Below are 23,988 nucleotides of genomic sequence, written 5' to 3'. Positions count from 1 at the left end.
GTGGCCTTTCTCTGATCCTTAACTTGAGCCCGTCATCCATTGTCACCAGGTATATTGAATAGACTTTAATCACTAGCGACATCCAGAAAAGCCCAGATACTGAGAGATCACAAAAGATATGCATGTGTTTCTCTCCAGTAAATGCAGGCAACCCAGGCCTGCACAAAAGATATGCATGTGTTTCTCTCCAGTAAACGCAGGCAACCCAGGCCTGCATGGTAACGTCATAATTAGGAGGAGCCTCGGTTTCCCATTTCTTGCTCCTTTGGTGGCTTTAACTCCTGGCCGCTTCTTTAGGGTGGATGTTGAAATTACAGCCATCTGATCTGAATATCAGCAGCTGAGAGGAAAGGACAGAAGCCCTGTCTCTGCTTTTGAGGTTCTATGTCAACCCCTCACCACCCCAGTGACCAACACTGAGGTTCAAGGCTGCTTGTATATGCCGGGGAGACAGAGGGGCTTTGGGCAGACTTGTGCCTGCTCAATAGAGGTTCTGATTCTGAAGGAGAAAGAGCGGAGGGGATGGATCTTGGGGGACATCTGGCAGACATTCCCTTTTGGGAGAAAAGAAATTGAATGGAATCTGGCTGGAAGCCAGCCCTGCTCAATAGAAATTATCAAGCAGGTTATTTGAATAAGGATTGGGCGCATTATCATCAACAGTGACATATATGAAATTCATTTGCTGCCTCACTCACAAGCAAGCCATTGAGCAGGCTGTTGAAGGAGAACATGTATCCTGATACATACAAAGTGAATGCGGAGAACGTAGATGATTTTGTCAAAGCAGGCTCTTCAATGTGTATTAGCATCTGTCTGTGTGCTTCGTGATGAGGTGAGCAGTGAAAATCAATATCTGCCTTACAGTAGTAGGTTTTGAGAGGAATTAAAAATTGGCATGTATTTCCAAATATATGGAAATATATATGCATATGCATGCATACATATATATATATATATATATATGTTGCCCAGATTTGCTGACCTTTAAGTGTTTGTTACATGGTTATAATAAATACTACCTTATAGAGAATTCTGAAGAAAAATATGTAGTTTTTTCCTGGTATTAGGCCTTAAATCTAGGGCCTCTTGCATGCTACATAGGCGCCCTGTCACTGAGTTATAACCTCAGCTCACTTAGTAGTTTTTATTGCAGGCAGGACCTCCTTACTGGCCTGAAACTCATTCTGGGTGTGGCTCAGGCAAGGTCTTAAATTTGTGTTATAGTGCCTCAGCCACTTGAGTAGCTAGGATTACATGTCTGTACCATCATACCAGGCTTGGGGAAAAGACTCTACTACAGCCCTTTAAGGCATCTTCCAGTTTTAAATTGTTGCAAGGGTAACAGTATGTATGGGCAAGGGGTATTTGAGGGCCTACCCCTTCCTGGGGAGCTGTTGACAATGAATGGTAGCTGGGGAAAGGGGCAGACATCTGTCTTCAGGAGTGTGGCCAGGGGTAATTAACCCCACACCCATGCACGTGCTTGTTCCTAGACTCGGGTCATTAAAACACATCAGGAGAGTAAGAAGGGGATGTGCTGAGAAGCCGATGGATTCCGGAGGGCATGGCAGGGGGATAAGAGAAGGGGATGGGGAATGGCTATAACCAGAATACCTATATACGTGTGTAAAATTGTCAGAGAATAAATTAAAACTTACTTTTTGTAAACCAAGGCGCAAAACCTTAATACGTTTTCAAAGCCTACCTGTGATATCAGGAAAGGTAGATGCCCATTTCTGAGTCTCAGTCAGGAGTAGCAAAACAATATTAATTAAGCACATTCAAAACTGGCTAAACCTTTTCATTCATTATCGGTGGCTGGAACTAAAAGCTGAAGGTATCAGGGCCACGATCACCTGGTCTCATTTAGAGCTGTATAATTTAATGAGGTCTCTATGACAGCTCTTTAAGCCAAGTCTCAAAACAAATTGAACTTTAAATTGCTCAGTCAGAAAGGATTAAGTGAGGATGTTCCAAAATAATAAAGTAAATTAAATCACATTATTATTAAATGCTATGAATAATTTCTAGTGATAACAGTTATTTGCCACTAATAATAAAATCTATGTATTAAATTACTTAGCTATTTTCTTTTATATTTTTATAGTTACATAATATATTAGTAGAGTAGCACATGTGTATATAGGCTGCATGTATTTCTACTGAGCATTTTGTGCTACCAAATTGTGTACTATTTACTAGTATTGTATGCCCAGAACAATTTGGAGGCCACCATAATATACAGCCCAAAGCAAGGCATTTTTGTTGGTTGAGCCTGGCTTGTTTAAGTCCATTATATTGGGCTGGGGAGATGGCTCGGTAGTGAAGGTCACTCGCTCTTCTTGCAGAGGCTGCACACACATTGGGTGGTTCACAGCCACCTGTACCTTCAGTTCCAGAGGATCTGACACTGTCCTGGCTTCTAAGGGAACCTCAACATACGTGCGCGCACACATCAACGTGAACTCTTTTAAAAATTAGTTTATTAGATTAACACCATACTTTTTACACTAGAAATAGAAGAATATAAATACAATCACTGGACTCAAAGAGGGAAGAAAAATATTTCCTCTCTGTGCAGACTGAAATAGACCAAAGGAATAGAGATGTCTGAGACACAGTTAGCAAAGGCATCTCCATATCAGCGCTACAAGTGCAGGCATAGGAAAGTAAAAATGAGTTGCTGGGGTTCTTCATGATGTCCAATGCTGTGATGTTTCCAAGGTGACAGGCCAGAGAAGCTGGAGAAATTTCAACAGGACCAGAGCTGCTTGTAGTTTGAATGACTTGGGAGGAAAATTAACCTTTTGATCTAATGGCCACAAAGTTCTTCTTGGAGAAATTTCTAGCGATCAAGAGTAGCCATTTTAGAAGTGACTGCCCTTGTTATATACTCTCACTCTGTAAACCAAATCAGACTACAATATAAAACCAAATAAGCAAATAATAGAGGCAAAAACTACTTGGACATTATGCAACAAAGAGTTACTTTACTGGCTGACTTGATAAGAACACTGGCTTGTCCATAATTAGTCCAGGGTGCTATAGGAACAAAGTATTTTTTATAATGTTGGTGAGTTGTTGGCCATTATTTCTAAAATTCATATTCTGACTGTTCTGTAGCTATTGGCTCTTCCTTTACTGTCTATGTTGGGATTTTGCCTGCCTCAGGATGCCAGATGCCCGGGAACTGGAGTTACAATTGTGAGTTGCCATGTGGGTGCTGGGAATTGAACCCAGGTCCTTTGGAAGAGCAGCCAGTGGTCTTAGCTTCTGAACCATCGCTCCAGCCCCCTTTTACTGTCTTGTAAAGATAGTAAAGCTCGCCTCTGAGTCATGTTCCATAGCTTTTACTTCTAAAGATTGCAAGGACCATACTTCCTATTGCCTTTTATATACAGAAATACTTACGTGGAACATTGTACCTGATTGAAATTATGTAGTGGGTCAATGTTAAAATTCTATAGTCAGCTTCTTTGTCTTTGAAATGCTTGTTTATTCTTAAGTTCGAAGTCCTTTTTAAAGTTTTGGGTTTTTTTTTAAATTTTACTTTTTAATTATTTGTGGGCATATGTGAGGGTTTGTGTATATGAGTGCAGTTGTCTACAGAGGCCAGAAGAAAGTGTTAGATTCCCTGGAGCTGGAGTTGCAGGCAGATATGAACTTCCTGACATTGGTGCAGGATACTGAGTTCAGGTCCTTTGCAAGATCAGTGTGTACTCTTAACAGCTGAGTCATCTGCCATGCCTCTTAGTATGTTTCCTGTAATGTCTGTTTTCATTTGTGACCTGGCCATTGTGGCTTTTTATTTTCTGATTGGGTTTGTTTCCCTCTTCTGTTTCTTTGTTGTGCTGTATCTGCTGATATTTCCTGCCCTTTTTGTTACACTGCTGTACTGTTATTTTACAGTATCTCCATGCTGTTTATGCGTATTGTCAAGCTTGTTGTAGAGATGTAATTGCCTTATTGGGGAAACAGTATTTAGAGATTTTATTGTTAGGCAGGATATGATGACACTCACCTGTAATCTCAGCATGGAGGCCAACACAGGAGGTTCAAAAGTTCAATGCTTGCCCCAGCCAGATAATGAGTTCTGGCCCAGCCTGGATAACATGAAACCATGTTTCCAAACAAACAAAAGTATGTAGGAGGAGGCGAGGATGGTGGAAATAGTGTTTTCAATATTTGAAAGCTGGCAACTTTTCTTTGGTCTTAGGGCTGATAGTCGTGATCTATGTATTTGTGTATTAAAGTCACCGAGGCTGCACCCAACACAATGTTGTATCCAGAAGTTCTAGGCTCTTTTTTGATCTCTCTCACACAGTAAAAACGACAGAAGTACAAGAGATGTTACGAGCTGACTAGCATTGTGTGTTACTGTGGAGTTGAAGTCACCTCACAGGCTGCTCCAGACATTCAGTGATCAAAACAAGCATCATGTTTCCTCTTTAACACTAATCGAACCCACTGGAAACTTCACAGTGCTGTCTTTTTTTATGTTCAAAGAAAATCTTTAGTGAGTCTACTGGGCACAGTTAAAACTCTTTAACCTAGCTCTTCAGCATCTGGCCCCCTTCCCCACATCTGGTTCCTTTCCAGGCTTATCTTTCACTTGTCTCGGATTCCTGTTCCCCTGGCATGATTGCGCTGTTGATTGTGTGATGTGCATTCTGTTTCCCTGGCCTGGCATGGACTTGCCCTACTCCTGACCTGCTCAGATTTGAATTTATGGATTTATCTCCCATCGCTTTTGGTCACTGGCACGTTGCCTTATGAATTGTGGTTAATAAATGATTGCTGGTCTTCTTGTCACTAATTTGAAATACCCAATTCCAATGAAAAAAATTTCATTTCTAGTTTTCTTCACGGCTTGTTTCTCACGAACTAGGGAAGAGAATTTTAAACTCAAGGTTGGAGCCTGATGTAGCCTTGCTTTCCACCTTCCCTTCCTGCATGCAATTTTCGTGAATTGATCTGTTAACTGCCTCTCTCCACTTCGTGGTGGGGGTGGGTTTCGTTTATGGTTTAACCTCAGCTGTTGTCAGGGAGTGGACCTTTTTCCTTTGTGTGTATATGCTTTCTTCGCCCTGTCCAGCCCTTCCCCAACTTATTGTCAGTGCTGGTATTTGCTGGTATTTGTTCGTTTCCACCACCTGCCAACTGCTAAAGAGCTCTATCTAGCAAGCCGCCTCCTCTCCACAGCTATTACGTGGAACATGTGTGTTCCAAAGGCTAGTATCCTGGCAAGGATCCTGAGTGCACGGCCAGGTCACTACAGACCAGTGTACAGTGGAAGCACTGAATCCTCAAAGTGCCCTCCAACCATGCATGGGACGCTCGAGTTATAAATGATGTTTTTGATGTAAGAATCCCCTTCATATTACTTGGAGGAAGTTCAGAGTCCATAGACCAACTAACTCTCTTTTGAGGACTACTAAAATTGTTTGATAATAAGAACATCATGACTTATTATATAATACTTGATCAATGTCCGAGTGTTGGTAGGAGGTTGAAGTTTAGGAATGCAATTTTAAAAGGAGGCGCATATATATATATATATATATATATATATATATATATATATATATATAATCAGTTAGAATTGCAAAATATGAAATCCATCTACATAAATAGTTCTATGCCAGTCATTTTTATCCCCAGTTTTTTCAAAGCCCCCATTTTCATAACTCATTTCCTTCTACTTGAAGAACATCATTCTGCCTGTACAAAGTTTAGAACTGGTGACACAGGAAATGTAATAAAGTTTGGACTGGATGAGAAGATGAATAGAGAAGAATGATAGCTTCGTCACACAGGTCTGTTGTTTTGATTTCTTTAGTTACCTAACTAATTTCCTATCCTCGGAGATACATGATTTGATAGGAATGAATACTTAATCACGTTCACATTTAGGATATCTAGATTCTTTATTTTTCTCCTTGTGCTAAAAACCACACAGATACAAATTCTGCTCATCTTTTAAGGCCCAGAGAATAAGGTATTTCCTGCCTTGAAAGCTGCTTGTTTTACCCAACACTCTGCCCATATGTTTTCCATCACCTAAAAAGGAAATTGTCTGGACTTCCTGCTTTCAACTAACCCTCCGTGCACATCTCTGTCTTTGTCCTTTACATAGTTATGTGTATACACGCATTCTTCCCTGCATTAGAACATGTACTTAGCATGATCCGGACCATACTCCATGCGGCTCACTGCTCGATTGTTTAGTACATTTGAAATGAATGGCTTATGCAGAGAATGGGTGTTTTATTGCACTTTATTGTTTGCTTACTTGCTTGCTATACTCTGCAGGTGGGACACTGGTGTCATGAAAGGGTCATGGAGGTCAGTCGAGCCCCTATTGGGGATCAGCAGACTTGAGTTCTAATCTCAGCTCTACCACTGACCTGTCTTCCCACAAATCACCAAGCCTTTTCGGTTGGACTCTCTTTGTTTCCACAGTAAGGGAGGCTGCCAGGCTTCTTCTGACTCAGAAATGCACCGTGGAGTTATTTATCATGGAGAGTAGCGTGGCAGACTTTTATTTTCTCTGTGTACCTCAGATATTCAGAAGCCTCCACAGTATGAATACAGATGTGGTCTGTCAGTGTAACAAAGGCTGTTCTCAAGAGGAAATTACTGGGCTTGACAGCCGTCCAATCCTAGGTTTGGTTTTGAGATGTCACTGTAGCGAGTGTTTTGGCCACTGTCTCTAGCTCCTCGTCTACATATGTGGCTGAATATCACAACTGTCATATAAGAGACTACTTATACATGTCATATAACTGTCATTAATTCCACTGTCATAGAAGCAACTACTGCCATGGTTTCTTCCTGTGACCAAATGTTGCTAACTCATTCGGTCATCCTTGGTGCTATTAATAGCCATACATCATGAATGTATTCATGGCTCTTTCCTTTATAGCGAAAGGAATCAATTTCTTGGTTTGTTTTTACCCTTTGTAGTAGATAGTGAACTTCAGGGTGGGAATTTTAATCATATCGTATGTTGTATTTGTCAAATAAAAAAGTGTTCATTTGCGAAAGGAAGTTCATATTTTATGAGATATTTAAAACAACATCATTTTACTTCTTTTTTTCTTCTTCAAGACAGAGCTTTATTCTGTGGTCCAAACTGGCCTGTCACATGCTGTGTAGGCCAGCCTGGCTTTTAACCCAAGCCATTCTTCTCCCTCTGCCTCAAAATTGTGTTTTAATGTTATGGAAAAATAGGCTCATAATTAAGAAATCTATCAAAATTATTATCCTAAAATCAGATTGAATGTTTATAGGACTAAATTTTTACCTGTGACATAGAAGCCTATGTGTTTGCTTCATTAAGTTCTGACATCTTTACCTTCCTCTTACCCAGCAATTCTTTTCCATTAAACTACATTGAATGAATACGCCCTTATTTTGCTCTAGAGACAAGTATCAGGGCAGGGACTTACTGGCAATGCTAATCTCAGCCCCACTATCGCTTATATTTACTTTAATGTGATCCCTTCGTGATTGATATTCATATTAAACTTTAGAAATCACTGTCTACCTTTCTAGTTAAATTTAGACTAATGAGAGTAAATCATCATTACATTTTAATGTCACTTCCTTCCTTCAATAGCTTCTCATTGCTTGCCATAGAAAACTGTAGACCCTTTAGCTTAACATGCAAGGCTGACAGACAGAAACTGGAATGTTCTTTTTTGGCATGTTCTCCTACATTTCCCAGATTAAATATCATTCCAGGCCACTCATCATATGTTGATCCTATGTCATCTGTGTTCCCACGTTTTTGCTCATGCCAGGTTCATTGCTCTTTTCTCCTCCCATAACCCTATCTACTTATCTAAATAGTATTCCTTGCTGTTCAGGCCCACAAAACATCCCTCATGTTCTCTAGAACCGCTAAGGCACAATGCTGTGCGTTAGCATAATCAGTAGCTGTAATTGCTGTTGCCTGAAGGTTTGCTCTGTTCCAGGCACTGTGTGCAAGCTCATGGGCTGTGCTGTCTCTGCCCACTCTACGAATGAGGAAATGTCTTAGAGAGGTCAACGGATTTGCTCCAGACCACCAGCTGGTTAGTAATGGAACCAAGATTCGGATTCAGGCAGGCTGAATCTACAGCTTATGCTCTCAATCACTTTCTGCTTCTTTTAGCAATATCAGCATTCTGTAGGCAGGGCTATGCCTTTGTATCCCCACAACATGAGAAAGGCAGGCATGTTGCCCAAAAAGTGTTCTTTTTAAACCGGTTGCATAATTATGTAGCTCTTCCCTGTTCCTGTGAATTGGTTTGGTTTGGTTTTGATTGTTGAGATTTCATTTGATTATCTGCAATATAAACAAAAGGCACTGTTTACAAAAATACACACAAAGGAAGCTGAAACAGCATTTTATCAAGCGAAAACCTGCAAGCATTCAAGTTCAGTTTGCTTTGATCGCAATGCGTGTGTTACCCATCTTTGCTGGGGAATTATAGCACAGTACCGAAGTGTCTGCCAAGAATATTGTACAAAAACAAGTCTATAAAACTGGTGAGTGGAGGTATATTTTTGACTGGGGTGAATATACCAACCTAACTCTATTCTCTGTCTTCATAAGGCAGGGTTGGCCTTTGATTCATTAAAAGGGACCTTTTGCTCAGTTGTAGTGAGTTCAACATTATGGCTTCTAATTTCTACCTTGCTTGCACTCTCTGTCATTTTTCTCCTTCTTGGAAACTTGCTGCTAGAGAAAACCAGAAAGAAGTAGTAATTAAATCCTTCGCAGACTTGGTGTGAAGCCCTGCCTTGCATTCGATTTCCTTTGACGTCTACTGATGGCTCCTTGAAGAGCTGAGTACTCCTAGGCCCCAAGACAACCTTCCGTGACGCAGAACAATTGCGTGGTATTCTCGGTACATTTCCTGTCTACCTCATCTTGTTTCCTCATCACTAACTTCTCACCTGGGAAACAGAATTGTACAGCCTCAGAACAGGTGTCTGGTGGCCAGACATGCATCCTTTCGCTCCCCCTCATTTTTCTCTCCCCCTCCCCATATTGTATCTTTCATACCCCCATCTCATTCTTCTCGGCAGATAATATCCCCAGAGTTGTTATTGCTCTCCCTTCCTTATTTTCACTTAGGCCCACCGTTGGTTTTAATCTCTGCTGCAGGTCCTACGCTGTAAAGTGGGCTCTGGTACATCTACCTACCTGTTTTTTTTTTTTTTTTCCCCAGTCTGAGGGCCGAGTTGGAGACCACTTTCTTTTCCCAGACATGGCCTAATGTGCGGTACCTCAGGGCAGGCTACATCATTGCCATCCAGAAGAACTTGAACTCAGCTGCCTTCAATTTCCTGCTACAGCATTGGGCAGTTGTTGACTCTTCCTATTCCACACTCCTCTGCCAAGACACAGTATTCTTGGTGTAACACTCGACGCCAAGTCACCGTGGCTCGTCTCTGATGGTTACAGTCCCTTTCCACTACAGCGCACTGAGGTCGTCCTGACTTCTGCCTTGTAGAGGACATCTCAGACCCTGTCTAGGTTCCATGGCTACCTCCTCCAGTCTTTTCTGTTGTTTTTAAAGAGGGCAGCTACCATGTACTCTTGTCTCTTCTTGCTTCTCTTCAGTTTTCCCCAACTCCCCTCTGTGCTGGTTTTCCACCCATTCTTTTGGGAGACCCATTTCTTGAGCAGCCATTCATTCCCTCCCCTGTTACAACTCCTTTCCCTGCAACAGACCCGCCACCCAGTTCCCTGCCTAAAAAGCTGCTTGCCCCGTCTCTTTCTTTCCAGTTTTCTCTGTCCTTTCACGGTTTATTGTCAGCTTCCCATGGCATTCAGCCCACAGGCCCTGCTTTTGATTCTTCCTCATCTCCAACTTCCTTAACACCATGTAGCTTCATGGGCAGTGACCACGGATCCTTTCATTCAACGCCATCTATGTATTAACTTGAGTCCTTCCTCATCAACTGTAAAATCCGCCCATTATTTAGACTCCTTTCTTGTCCGTTTAAGCCAAACTCTAGTCAGTTCTTAATTATTTTATCTTTTGGTCAAAGGAAGTAAAAGTCACAGGAAACTAATAAATAATCCAGAAATTTTATGTTATATAGCATATTGCTCTTCCAATTATGGCCGAGTGCTTTTGTCTGATAATAATGGGGAATAGACTTAACTCACAGTTAAGTATCAACACCCAATAGACATGTTAATATATAAGGGGGGAATCTCACAGGTCCACCCCTAGATTGTCTATAGGCAGCTAATGACTGCTGAGAGAGGGAGAATTCGTCTCTCCAGAATTGCTTAGGTAATACAGAAAGGTCAGCCCTGAATCATACACACACAAGCAGGCATCAGCCTTCTTTTCTTATTGCTCTCCATTTCATTGTCTGTAGAAAGGCTGTCTCTCGGAACCAGAAGTTCTCTAGTTTGGCTAGTCTGGCTGGCCAGCAATCTCCCAGGATCCATTTTTTCACCCCCAAATGTTGGGGTTATAGGCACAGGCAGCCATGCCCCTAGCTTTTTTACTTGGGTGTTGGGTGTTCAAACTCAGATCCCATGCTTGCACAAGCGAGCACTCTTACCCAGCCCCCACTTGTCCTCTTTATGGGGATTTCAAGTGTAGATTTGTACATAGAGGCTGACTACAGATTTGCAACCTTGGTTTTTCTGTCTGTCCATTGTCTAGTAGAGAAGTCTTAAGTGACAAGATTTTCCATATTGCCTTTGTTACTCATTCTTCAGAATACAAATTTGTCATGACCACAAATGACTAGATGTGCTTTATAGAAGGCAAGTATCCACAAATCTGTTGGTTTGGGGGATAAGTTGGACTTACTTCTTTGGAGATGGTTACTTTGTAGGTTGATTTACGGTGTAGAGATTGTATCTTCACCCTAAGGACTCACCTGGACTTACTTTATATTTGGCACCCATAGCCTGGCTTGTTCCCTTAACTAGGAAGGCAAGATCAATAACAGCATTTATTCACATGTTAAATCACGACTCTTGGACAAGTTCAAAATAATCTTTAAATGTGAATTATGTCCTCAGGCATTTTAACTTGCAGCTAAACTGATGTCTGCTGTACACGCAAGCTGTAGACTAGCGTGGTATGTGGTTCCATCAAATTTTCCCTTTTTTTTTAGTTTCTAATTTTTGTTGCAGCCCTCAGTCTTTGCTTTGGAGTCTGAGTTTACAGTGGAATAAAATCAAATTAGCTCTGTTAGGTAGATTTGGTTTTCTCTAATGACTTCAGCTAACCAAAATATGCCTCCTTATGTGAAAAAGCCCGTGTGAGTAATCATTAATTTGGCTGACAAAAGAGGCATTTTAAATGTTATTTGATGAGTGGAATAAATTACTTTATCAAAAATGAAATGTGAAATAAACGTGCCGTCTGTTCTCAAGGAACAAAACAAATTGAGTGCTCAGCACATGTGGCAGATGTAGTAGATCTCTTTGTCCAGCTGGTGGTGCTAAGTACTCTTATTTAAAACACACACACACACACACACACACACACACACACACACACACACACACACGAAAAGTGGTTAAAACCTGGAACTCTTCTTAACAAATGTTATTTTATTAGGTTTTGAACATTTAGCATAAAATGTGTATGCCCAAATTATGTATTTCCTAGAGTTCAGAAATGGATCACATTTCTCAGATGGCCAGCAGAGTACATTTGTAGTAAATTTCTGTGCGGATATAATTGGCCCATGTGAATGCCCACGTACTGGAAATTACAGGATTGTGTAACATCTAACTCCATCCTGCAGTAGCCGTTTGAGCCCGCTGGTCTGGAGGAGAGGGGTGTGACCAGTAGTGGATGCGGGGGAAGTAGAGTGGTGTTACTAGTCATGTTTATGTGCCAGATTTAGATTTGGCACAAATGCTGGCATGTGCTGTTACTGCTAGGATTTTGTTTTCTTCTATGGATGTATCCCTGTGACAGCAGGAACATCGCTTTGGGGGAGGGGTGTGAGGTGTATTTGTTTAACCCTTTAAGCCACTGCTTAAAGCTCTGATGAGGTCCAAGCAGAGCAATAGCATGTTGCATGGGCTGGCCCCACTTTGAATTTCCTGCCTTGCTGTCTGCCAGTCCCCACCTCCTTTACAGCCTGCCTTCCCCAGAGGTGGTATAAACATTCCTCGAGATCGGGAGCACAAGGGCTGGCTGCATATTTGCTGTTGTCCACTTTAATGGTTCCATGGCTGGATGCAAAGACTCTGTTTGTTTGGAACTACTAGCAAACCCTAAGGAATTAGCAAGGGACAGGAGGCCTTCCTTATGACTAGGGACTCCTCATGCTCCATACCTGAAAAGTGATTTTTTTATATCAAAATGTTCCATAAAACTGTTAGAGAAATTTACCCCCCAGAGACCCATAACATGGTTTCATCTTGGTTCCAGACATTTTTCTGTCCGCACAGGGATGTCTGTATGTCTGTGTAAAGCTATATAAGGTTGGAGAAATAAGTGCACATTTCTTACAAGAGACTGTTGAGGGGCGCTGAGAGTTTGTTCATCTACTCAATTATTTATTCCACAATTTTTTTTTCAGCATTGATGAGCCTTGGGCTTACAAAGATGAACTCCAGGAGAACCTGAACACAACTGAGTCTGTGGGCATAAAAAAGTGGGGTGTGGGGCTGGGGATATAGCTCTGTGGTAGAGGGCTTTGCCTGGCATGTGCGAGGACTTGGGTTCAAATCTCAGTCACCACAAAAACCTTAAAGAAGCTATAAGCTGCTTTCATCATGAGGCGATCTGTAGGTGGTTCTGTTGCCTACTTTGAAATATTTACTATAAGTTTATAAAGATAGGTTAGAGGATTATTTGTCACTTAATTGAACTGATAGTTTTAGTAAATTTGTGTGTTTTGGTTTGGAAAATTGACACAAATCCGAAGCTTGCTGTCAAATGAGAATCTCGAAACACCACCAGCTTGGCACTTTTGCCAGTAGAGACATTAACAACACAAGAGTCAGGCACACTCTCTTTAGGAATAGCGCAGCCAATGTCTTTATTGTGATAGATTCAGATCTTTGAGATTTGGCCATTACAGCACCTTGGAGTTGGATGATGGAGATGCCTAAGAGTCATATACAGCATCTTATTTCACAGCTCAGAACATGGAGGCTGAGTTAACGTTCTTGTCTACCCGAGGTCACGTAGACCTGGATCCTAACTGGGATCCATTGACTTCCAATTCCACTGTTATTTTTACACCCCGACTTCCATACGGTGAGCCATTTTCCATGTAAATAAAAACTGTATATTGTTACACCGCAGTAAACTTCCATACTAAATATGGAGTGCATTTCTGCACAATTACCACAATGCAAACTCGGACTGCTCTTGAGATGGGTAATGAGGGAGCGCCTATATTGGAGAAGCACAACTAGGGAAGGCAGGGCATACAGGGTTCCGCATGTGCCATTCTGAGCCAGAGCCAGGGAGCGGCTGGCTGTCCCCATGAAGCAGACAGGCTTTCATTTGCCGGCTGGCTTGGCTGCTTCTTGTTCTCACTATATGAATGGCATCATAAGCCGCAGGTATATTAGTAATTTCTGAGTGTGTTCCCCACTAAAAATGACCTCACTGTTTTCTGCTGTTTTTCCGTAATTATACAGTAACAGGAAAATAAACCCACTCTGAGTACAGTCCAAAGCAGAAATCTTGTGTTCTTTATGCAAGTTTGATTTATAGACGTGAACTGCAGAGCGGAGTGACTAGGAAACATTCATCTTCCCATTGCTAGTTGCCATGGAAATGGAGTACACAGAGTAGTGTCATTCCAGTCCTGGTGATGTCTGCAGTAGTTTATTCCTTTGTTGTTCTCGTCTCTTAAGCAACTGCCTAGCGTTCTTCCATCATTACAATTAATCATGCATACAAGTTTTTTATCTTTCACCGCACATAGAAAGTACTAAAAAAATGCATGACAGAAATAGGGAGAATTTAAATATTCGTGTGGCTTTAAACATGCATGTGTAATTTCCCCTCTCAGTCCCATTGGAAAAATAGGTCATGTAAAAAAGAAAAGCTTGTATTAACGCACAGACGTTTCAATAAGGCGAGCAACGCAAACCTTTGAGGGAAAAGCCAGGGGAAGCCGAAGGGATGTCACAGCTTGAGGCCCCCAGAGTTCCCACGGAAATAAGTTCACATTTTGAGTAGTGTTCCTCCCCTGCATAAAAAGCTCCTGGAGAATGGGTAAGCAGCTTTTGTTTCTCTGGGCTCTTGAGTTGTCTGAACAGCCTCAGTGTTTTCTAGGTAGACGTGGCAGACCCGAAAGAGCAGGGGTCCTTTTGCTTTAAAGGCTCTCAAAGAATCTATCACAGTGCGAGTGAAGGAATCCTGATTATCCTCCCTTCTGTGCTTTCTCATCTCACGCTTGAGACAGGGTCTCATTGTATAGCCCAGGCTTGCCCAGCGTTCCTACGATCCTCCTGCCTCCACTCACTAAGTGCTGAGAGTACAGTACTGGCACCATGCCCAGACTTTCTTACTCTTCTATAAAAAATAATTTTATTTTAGGTGCATCTCGTACAGTTCGGAGTAGACACCGCGCCTACTCACAAATGCGTGTTGGTTATCCTCTGCCTTTTGCTGGGGCTTTGGACAGTCTGTCGATTAAGAGCATGTTCTGAAGTCACTAGGTCTAAATCCCTGGTCTGTTGCTTATTAGTGGTGAGACCTTTTAAAGGAGCCTTGACTTGCCTTAGTTCCCCATCCACAGACTGAGTAGCTATAAAAGTAAGTAGTGCATTGTTGGGGATAATTCATACAAAGGGCTCAGCTCTTGTCTAGCACAGTATAAGTGCTCAGTTGGCAGGGACTGTTTTCTTGGTGGTGTGGCTACTGTTGCCATGACTACCAACAGCCAAAGCCTGAGGATTAAGATCAGTCAGTCTGCTTCGGCTCCATCCCAAAGATACAGACCTGTCCCCAGGCTCTACCTTCACAAGCCAATGATGGCCAGTGCTTTGCTTTACTTGGGCTGTCTGGACATGTTTCTTTTCAGTACTGGTTAAGATAGTGCTTACTAAACCCAGAAGAGAAGATGTGCAGGGCAATCTTTGGTGCAGAATTCTCACCCATAACCTGGGTGGAAAAAAAAGTTGTTGGATTGTTTGAAATTTGTATGCATGTATATAACATGTTCTGTTTAGGTGCACCTTCTATTACCTCCCCTTGTGGAAAATACAGTCCTCACTCCCTAATAACAAATTCAAGAGACCAGTGAAAAGAAATATACCACTCTGCAGACGGGGATGTCAGTGTAGGAAAAGGCGCAGAAATGGCTGTGGTACAGATTTGGCACAGAATAGGGCTCACACTGAAGATGAACATTGCAATTTGTCCCTTACATAGTCTGATTCTTCCTTCCCCTCCTACCATTATCCCCTCTCAGAGTCATAAGTTCCTCCTCTCTCTCTCTCTCTCTCTCTCTCTCTCTCTCTCTCTCTCTCTCTCTCTCTCCACTGAATCCACTTACTGCTGCCATTGTATGCATGGATACAGGATACAGGGCCATCTGATGGGGAATGGGCAGCCTCTCAGGGTGACATCCTGAAGAAAGCTGACTCTCCCACTCTGCACAGCCATCAATTGCCAGTAACTCCTCAGCTAAGGATGGAACTTCCTGACCACCATCCATCCCTCTTCATGCTGGAATCTTCTTGATCTTGTGCAGGCATGATTTGGATTTTGTTCTCCTTAAAAACAAAACAAAACAAAACAAAAAAAAACCAAATGTCTTTATTTTATGTGTATGGTTTTGTGTGTGTGTAAACCTGTGAACCATATGTATTACAGTGCCTGCAGAAGCCGGAAGAGGGCGTCAGATTCCCACAGAACTAGAATTAATAGGCAGTTGTAACTGCCGTGAGGTGCCGGGAGCCAAACCCAGGTCCTCTGAAAGGATAGCCAGAGTTCTTCACTGCTGGGTTGTGCTTCAGCCTCCTGGATTTGATTCTTGGAAGCTGCTGTGGCTAGACAACACTGGAGGGAGTAGTTTGTCCACGTGGGTCTTGGGGGAGGTTCTAGTGTTGTCCACAGAGCCTGAAATGACTTTGCTGCCTCTGTCCCCACACCCCCACACCACACCACCCCCTCTCTATTATTAGTGGCTGAAGGCTCACCACTTGTCTTTTTTGAGCTGGTGGCAGAGCATTCTTTGTTGAAAGTCGCGCTCCTTGGCAGCCCTCCAGGGCACATGGCAAGTCCTGTTTATTTGATTTAGCTCTTGTTTGGCTAGGCTTGTATTTTGTCTGTTTTGCTTTGTGGAATTCTTTTCTCCCCAAATTTTCATGTTTAAATCCCTTGGACTTCATTTCTATTTATTTTACAAGCTTGCTTCATAGTATTGCTAAGAGGTCGTTTGCTTTGAGCTATAACAAAATAAGGAGTCTTGGGTTAGTTTGTCCCCCCCACCACACACACACACACATCCCAGTTCTTATCTAGATGCAGTTTTGTGAATGATTAAAACAAAATAACCTGTGCTTGTAGTTTGCCCCTTACCACTTTCCAATATTGCACCATATGCTCCTGGTTTTCTTTGCTGAGAAAGATCCATTTTCTCTCTCTCTCTCTCTCTCTCTCTCTCTCTCTCTCTCTCTCTCTCTCTGAAGAGAGGGTCTCACTATGTAGTCCTGGCTATCCTAGATCTCCAAGAGATCTGCCTGCCTCAGACTCCTGAGATCTGGGAATTAAAGGGACGGGACGCCCTGGCAGGCCTGGCCTCTTCCCTGCCATCTGATTGGTAGGCCACGCCAATTCTAAACAGAGGCAGTCAGAACCCTCTTGTTCTCCCTACTTTGTCTTCGTATGCAAGATACCTCACAACTAATCCCCCAAGATAAAAATGAGCCCAGCGTGCATGTCTTCTGGTGGTTTGCAGTGTTTCAAGTAACTCCGGTACTTTACAGACGCCTGCTGTTTTGTGGCCACACAGTCAGTGACTGAAATTTAAACCCTCTGTCGGCATTTCCAAATGCTCCTAAGAGCCTTCATTGCCTGTGTGTTCTTCACTCCAGTAATGTGGCCGACATGTCCTTGGTCTTTTGTGTGTCCCTCGGGCACTATAAAGGGGGGGGGGGAATCTTCTCCCTGTGCTCCTCTGCGCTCAGGCTTTTATTTCCCTTTGTTTTGGAGACTAGTGTTCCTTAACATCTCCTCAGCTGCAGACACTGAGACTGTATGAACGGGCAGACACTGCCCTCCAGAGACTCAGATGAGGAGTGTCCAGGGCAGGTAATCCTGAAAGGTAACTGCAAACCACTGAGGATAAGGATGCTGAATGAAGGCTGGTCACAGTGGGTACCAGCAAGCCAGGTTTCTATACCCCAACCTCATCACCGTCTTCTTCTTGACGAGACTTTTAAAAGTGTGTTTCCACCCTCCATGGTCTCAGCTCCTGCAGGATCAGCTAACAAGCTGGAAATCTTTCTTCAGGAGACATATTTCTCCTCTGGCAGATAGGTTCCTCTTCTCTAAAGAGAAGATCGGGGCCTACTGTTTTTAACAGTCTGTTAGCCAAAGGAAGGGGCACAAATGTCCTGTCCAATATCCCTTCATAATATACTTCTCCCTCCCAGGCAGGCCAATTCCAGGAGATGAAGGCAAGGCTGCCTTCAGAGGAAGTTCTGGTCACTGTGAGACCTGCAGGGTAGAATTACCTGACTTGGAGGTGGATGGGCAAGCGTTCCGAGTGGAGGTCAGCAGGACCGCACTCCTGCGCGTATAACCTGGCAGAATAACCAGGTTGGGGAAATCGGCAGGGGCCAGACCATGAAGGGGCATTCAGAGTGTTGTCGAGACATTTGACCTTTATCTTGAGGACACTGGACAGCCATTTACAAGTTTTACGTGGTAAAATAAAATGATCAGACTAGAGATCAACATGATATGTGTGTTGGTGTGGAGACTGTTTTCAGATGTGGTGGATCTCAGGTGAACCTCTCTCCGGAATTCATCCTTTGTTTTTACTTACATCTGAGTTTGTCCACCTTTACCTGATTAGAATGAGAACTTGTCCCAAGTCTAGCTCCCCTTGCCTAGTTTCCTGTCTTGAAGACCAGAGCTCTTCCTGGTCAAGCTATGGGCTTGCTCTAAAGTGAATGTATTGCCGAGAGCACCCACTGGATGCTCATTTAACCATTCCAAAGAACCCCTTGTGTTGCCTTTCATCTTAGACCCACTAGGACTTTTGGTGGCAGCCTGGATCTGGCCAGAGTTCAATAATCTCTCTTGGCTTTGACATTCAGTATGATTTACACGGTTGGCCACTCCTGCTTAGGCCTGGACCTGGTGGGATTTCCCAGTCCCCTTTCTGCTACAGCTGAAAATATCCCAGTACTTTGCTCTCCGCCTGTACTGCAACAAACTTGAGAAGATGGACTGGAATAAGATGAGCTGAACTAGTTTATAGATTTTAAGCAAGTCATTTCACCTCTCCATGCCTTGGTTTCCTCCTCTATTAAACGTAGATTCTGAGAGACTCGTTTGGAAGAGTGTGAGTGAATTATATACACACACAATTCCTTGCCTGCAGTAGACAATCCCTGTTCATTGTTTTCATTAAGGTGTCTAGACTTTATCCTAGGGTAGCTCTGCGGGAGCATGTAGAAGAAAGTCCAAAGACTGAGTATTCATCTGGAAAGATCTACTTCACCCCAGGCCGAATAATGGAGAGGTGCTGGTAGCATCACGCCTTGGCATGGGGAGGAGGCTTTTTTTTTTTTTTCTGTAAGCAACTATTTGAAAATAAAGTAAATAGGTAAATAAAAAACTGATATGTATGTATCATATATATACATAATAATAATTCCTGTTTGACACTTTATTTGTATCAGGTCATTTTGTCCTCACAACAGAGTATGTGAGGTGATGCTGTGACAACTTCATATGAGGAAACTAAGGTACAGAGAGGCTAAGTGACCTGGCTAAAATCTCATTAGTTGAGAGAGTTTGTCTTTGGCCCAGCAGTCAGACTCTAGAGGGAAATTCATGGGGCACTCCATCAGGCAAGGGAGGGTCTTCACCGCCTTCCCCCAGGTATAACCTTGAGAAGGGATCTTGAATCTCTTTATCAATTGGTTCTATTACAGTCCTCAGATTTAAGGCCCCTTTCCAGTTCAATTTCAATAGAATAAAGATCTTGACAGCATATAAATTTTCCTAGCAAAAACTAGAGCTATATAATCTATGGCCAATATCCCCTTTTCACAGACTAAGGTTATGAATCTATGAGTTGAATTGTACATTCTTTCCATAAAATCTCCCAATTTCTGACAGTTTGGTCATAAAGTCTTTTGATAAAAATATCAAAACCCTCTTATCACAATACTATAAAATGGGACTGTTAATGGCAAAAAAAATCAGTATCAGACTTGTTATGATCTGTTGGAACATCATAAGGGGAAACATTTTAATAATTGAAATAATTGAAGACTTAAATAACTGCAGCCCACATTTCTCAGAGCCCACCTCCTGTTAATCAACCTTTGTTAGCCCTTCAAACAAATCACAGGATTGACTCCCTCCAGTTTCTCTGAAACGGGGCTTTGGTCAAGTCTCAAAAGCTAGGCTCTCCTAAAAGCAGGGAACTGACATAGGCAAGCCTGTTACCTCCCCACCCCCCAATTTTCACTTCCTCTTCTGAAGGACTTCCCGCTTTAAAAAGCTGAGCCTTAATTCACAGTGCCTCTGCCCTTTGCTTGTCTACATTGTAAAGAATAGTATAATTAGTTGTAGTCCTGCTTTGGAGCTATTGTGGGTTCAGTTTCAGACCACATACTCCCATAAAGCAAGAAGCAAGGTGTTTTACCAGCACACGGGAAAACTGCTCCTACTGTACCGCCCTCATCAGTTGGGCATGCAGTGGAACCTCCATTCAAAAGTACTGCATTACGTCATCTGAGTCTTCAGCAAGTCCCGATTGTCCTGCTGACCTCGATGTCAGTGGCCATCAACTAGCAAAGGTAGTGGTAGCAGCCTGAACGTTGGGCGGCTATAGCAATGCCTTAAAGTAGGACAGCATGAATTGTCTCTTCCTTACACAGAAGTAGTCTACCCATACTAGAACTTCTTCAGAATCAAGTCAGTCCTCTCAAACCCTATCGCCTAAGCTTCTGTGATAGTCGAAGCCCTGTGACGTCATCTTAGCAGTGTCCACAGTATCTGTGTCAGCAGATGCCATCTCCAGAAACCACTTTTCCTTCTTTTTTTATTATTTTTTTTCATTTATTTTACATACTGACCACAGTTTCCCCTCCCTCCTCTCCTGCTCCCCCCGACCACCTCCCATTTACTCCCCCTCCCCCCCACACACACTCCATTCACTAGGGGTCAGGCCTCCCTTGGGCATGAACAAAACATGGTTCCTCAGGTTGAGAAAGGACCAAGCTCCTCCCCTTGCACCAAGGCTGGGCCAGGTTATCCAGCATGGGGAACAGGTTCCCCAAAGCCAGCTAAGCATGCTGGGGACAGGTGGTGATCTCATTACTAGGAGCCTCACAATCAGGCCAAGCTACACAACTGTCACACATGTGTAGGTCAGTCCCATGCAGGCTCCCTAAGTCCAGAGTCCGTGAGCTCCCACAAGCTCAGGTCAGCTGTCTCTGTTTCTTTGTTCACATATGAAACTCAAGTTTTACCATAAGGTTGCAAAAAGTTATTCATTCACCTCTTCAGGCTCGGCTTCACGTTCTAGCTGCTTCTGTTCCCACCACAACTACAGTTACTTCTTCCTTCTTCCACTTGTCTTGAACCCCTCCGCATCTTCCATGAGGGTTGAAAGCAACTCCTTCCAAACTCCAATATTGGTATTTGCTCTCTTTCCAGGATTAACATTTTTTTTTTCCTCCAGTGGCTTTTAGGATGGCAACTCTCTTAGAGGGTTTCAGTTCGGTTTGTTCATCAGAGGAGTTGCTACCCAGGACAGCTGTGCTGTCTTTGCTTCTTAAATCACACAACTCGAAAATTAAAGTTATCCCTTGATCCCGGGGCGGGCTGTGTAATGGAGGTTGAATTAGCAGTGTGACAACATTAATCTCATTGTGCCCTATGAGCTTTTGGGCGACCGGGTACATTGTCGAAGGGCAGCAATATTTTGAATTTTTTTTTTCTTTTTTTTTTTTTCATTCTATTCAGATATTTTATTTATTTTTTTTATGCATATAGAGTATTTTTTATTTAATTTTATATAACAAAGTCCAATTAAATGAAAACAAACATTTATACACAATATTTGGGAATTTGGGCGTCGTTCTTTCCAAACTACTTCCTGCTGGTAAGGGGCGCTGTCTTGGGGGATTCGAAGAAGATTCAGATATCCTAGCTGTAGTCTGTAGTGCTGTTTTGTCCAGCTGTTTGGAATGTAGGATCAGCTTGTACTCTGTTTCAGGCGGTCTGGTGTGATCAAACCACATTAGTCTGGAAGGAATCCACATCTTTTCATTTTCTGTGGAAACAAAAATAGAAATACTTTTCCCCAGTAACTTGTTCTTCAACTTAAATTTTGGAGTCAAAGCGTTTTTTTTTTTTTTTTTTTATTTTACATGTCGATCCCAGTTCCCTCTCCCTCCCTCCCTCCCTCCCTCCCCCCAAGCCCTCCCTCCCTCCTTCCCTCCCTTTTGCCCTCTCTACCCTCTCCCATGCACTCTAAACACCCTCCCCTCCCAACCCCCCACCACAATACAATATGTAGGGGAATGCCATCCAGTTGGGGTCATGTAGATCTGACAGGTCCTGTGAAGTAGGGACTAGGGCTTCTCTCCTATCTCTAGAATAAGGCAGTTATCCCTCCATGGGGGATATGTTTGCAAAGTCCTTTTGTGCACCAGGGATACATCCTGGCTCCACTGTCTGAGGTCTCTTAGGCTGCTCAGACCTTCTGGCTGAGACCCATATTCAGGGGGGTCCGAGTCAGACCCCTGTTGGCTTCCCAGCTATCAGTCTAGTGGCCCTTAGCTCCTCCTTGTTCAGGTAAGCTGTCTCTATGTACTTCTACCGCATGGTCTTGTCCTCTCCATCTGCTTCTGGGTTCTAGTTTGACTCAGTGTTTATGTATGGGTGTTTGCTCCTGTTTTCAACAGGCATTAGTTGAGGACTCCATGGAGAAGTTAGTTGTTGATCTCACTCTCCAGGAAGGGCATTTATGATAGCCTTTCCACGGAAGCTGAGATTGTTAGTTGGGAGCAGTCTTGTAGTTCCCACGACCTTTCTTTGTGTTCAACTTTATCTTCAAACCAATATTGGCTCCCTCTTTTATGTTCTCTCTCTCTGTCTCTGTCTCTCTCTCTCTTTCCTATTTTCCATTCCTAACCAGGCTCAATCCTCCTGGTCGCACATGCCTTCCTCTCCTCCCTCTCATTTTCTCCTACCTCTCTCTCCATTAGCTGTCCTCCCCCACTATACCTGAGGTCTGGGGGACTTGTCCCTTCCCAGTTCTGTGAGGGACTTTATATGAATCTCTTAGAATACAACTTGTATCCTGGTTCCTCTGGTGATGTGAATTATAGGCTGGTGATCATTTGATCTAGGTCTAAAATCCATATATGAGTGAGTACATACTGTGTTCCTCTTTTTGTGACTGGGTTACCTCATTCAGGATGGTTTCTTCAAGTGCCATCCACTTGCCTGCGAATTTCAAGATACCATTATTTTTTTCTGCAGAGTAGTATTCCATTGTGTAGATGTGCCACATCTTCATTAACCATTCTTCAATTGAAGGGCATCTAGGTTGCTTCCAGGTTCTTGCTATTACAAATAGTGCTGCTATGAACATAGTTGAACAGATGTCTTTGTTGCATTGATGTGAATCCTTTGGGTATATGCCTAAGAGGGGGATTGCCGGGTCCTGTGGTAAACTAATTCCCATTTTCCTGAGGAACCGCCATACTGATCTCCAAAGTGGCTGTATGAGTTTGCACTCCCACCAGCAGTGGAGGAGTGTTCCACTTTCTCCACATCCTCTCCAACATAAGTCATCACTGGTGTTTCTAATTTTAGCCATTCTGGCAGGGGTAAGATGGTATCTCAAAGTTGTTTTGATTTGCATTTCCCTGATAGCTAAGGATGTGGAGCATTTTCTTAAGTGTCTTTCAGCCTTTTTGATTTCCTCCATTGAGAATTCTTTCTTCAGTTCTGTACCCCATTTTTAATAGGGTTATTTGGTGTTTTGTTGACTAGTTTCTTGAGTTCTTTGTATATTTTGGAGATCAGCCCTTTGTCGGATATAGGATTGGTGAAAATCTTTTCCCAGTCAGTGGGCTGCCGTTTGGTCTTGTCAACTGTGTCCTTTGCCTTACAGAAGCTTCTAAGTTTGAAGAGGTCCCATTTATTAATTGTTTCTTTCAGTGTCTGTGCCCCTGGAGTTATGTTCAAGAAGCGGTCTCCTATACCAATTTGTTCAAGGGTACCTCCTACTTTCTCTTCTAAGAGGTTCAATGTGGCTGGATTGATGTTGAGGTCTTTGATCCATTTGGACTTGAGTTTTGTGCATGGCGACAGACATGGGTCTATCTGCAGTCTTCTACATACCCTCATCCAATTGTGCCAGCACCATTTGTTGAAGATGCTGTCTTTGCCCCGTTGTATAATTTTAGCTGTTTTGTCGAAAATCAGGTGTTCATAGATGCGTGGATTAATATCAGGATTTTCAATTCGATTCCATTGGTCTACCTGCCTATTTTTATGCCAATACCAGGCTGTTTTCAGAACTATAGCTCTGTAGTAGAGCTTAAAGTCAGGAATGGTGATGCCTCCTGATGTTCTTTTATTGTATAGGGTTGTTTTGGCTATCCTGGGTCTTTTGTTTTTCCATATAAAGTTGATTATTATCCTTTCAAGGTCGGTGAAGAATTGTGGTGGGATTTTAATGGGGATTGCATTGAATCTGTAGATTGCTTTTGGTAAGATTGCCATTTTTACTATGTTTATCCTACCTATCCAAGAGCATGGGAGGTCTTTC

General features: G+C 42.8%; 1 protein-coding gene across 1 annotated transcript in view; it reads left to right on the top strand.

The window, feature by feature from the left end:
- Efcab11 (EF-hand calcium binding domain 11) overlaps positions 1–23,988 on the top strand; it is a 146,764-nt gene that overhangs the window by 27,379 nt on the left and 95,397 nt on the right. The gene's annotated exons all lie outside the window — the stretch shown is intronic.

Source organism: Phodopus roborovskii, unplaced genomic scaffold (genome assembly GCF_943737965.1).
Source record: "Phodopus roborovskii unplaced genomic scaffold, PHOROB, whole genome shotgun sequence".
Lineage (NCBI taxonomy): Eukaryota > Metazoa > Chordata > Mammalia > Rodentia > Cricetidae > Phodopus > Phodopus roborovskii.
The sequence above is the reverse complement of the archived record's forward strand: the minus strand, read 5'-3'. Positions and strand labels throughout refer to the sequence as shown.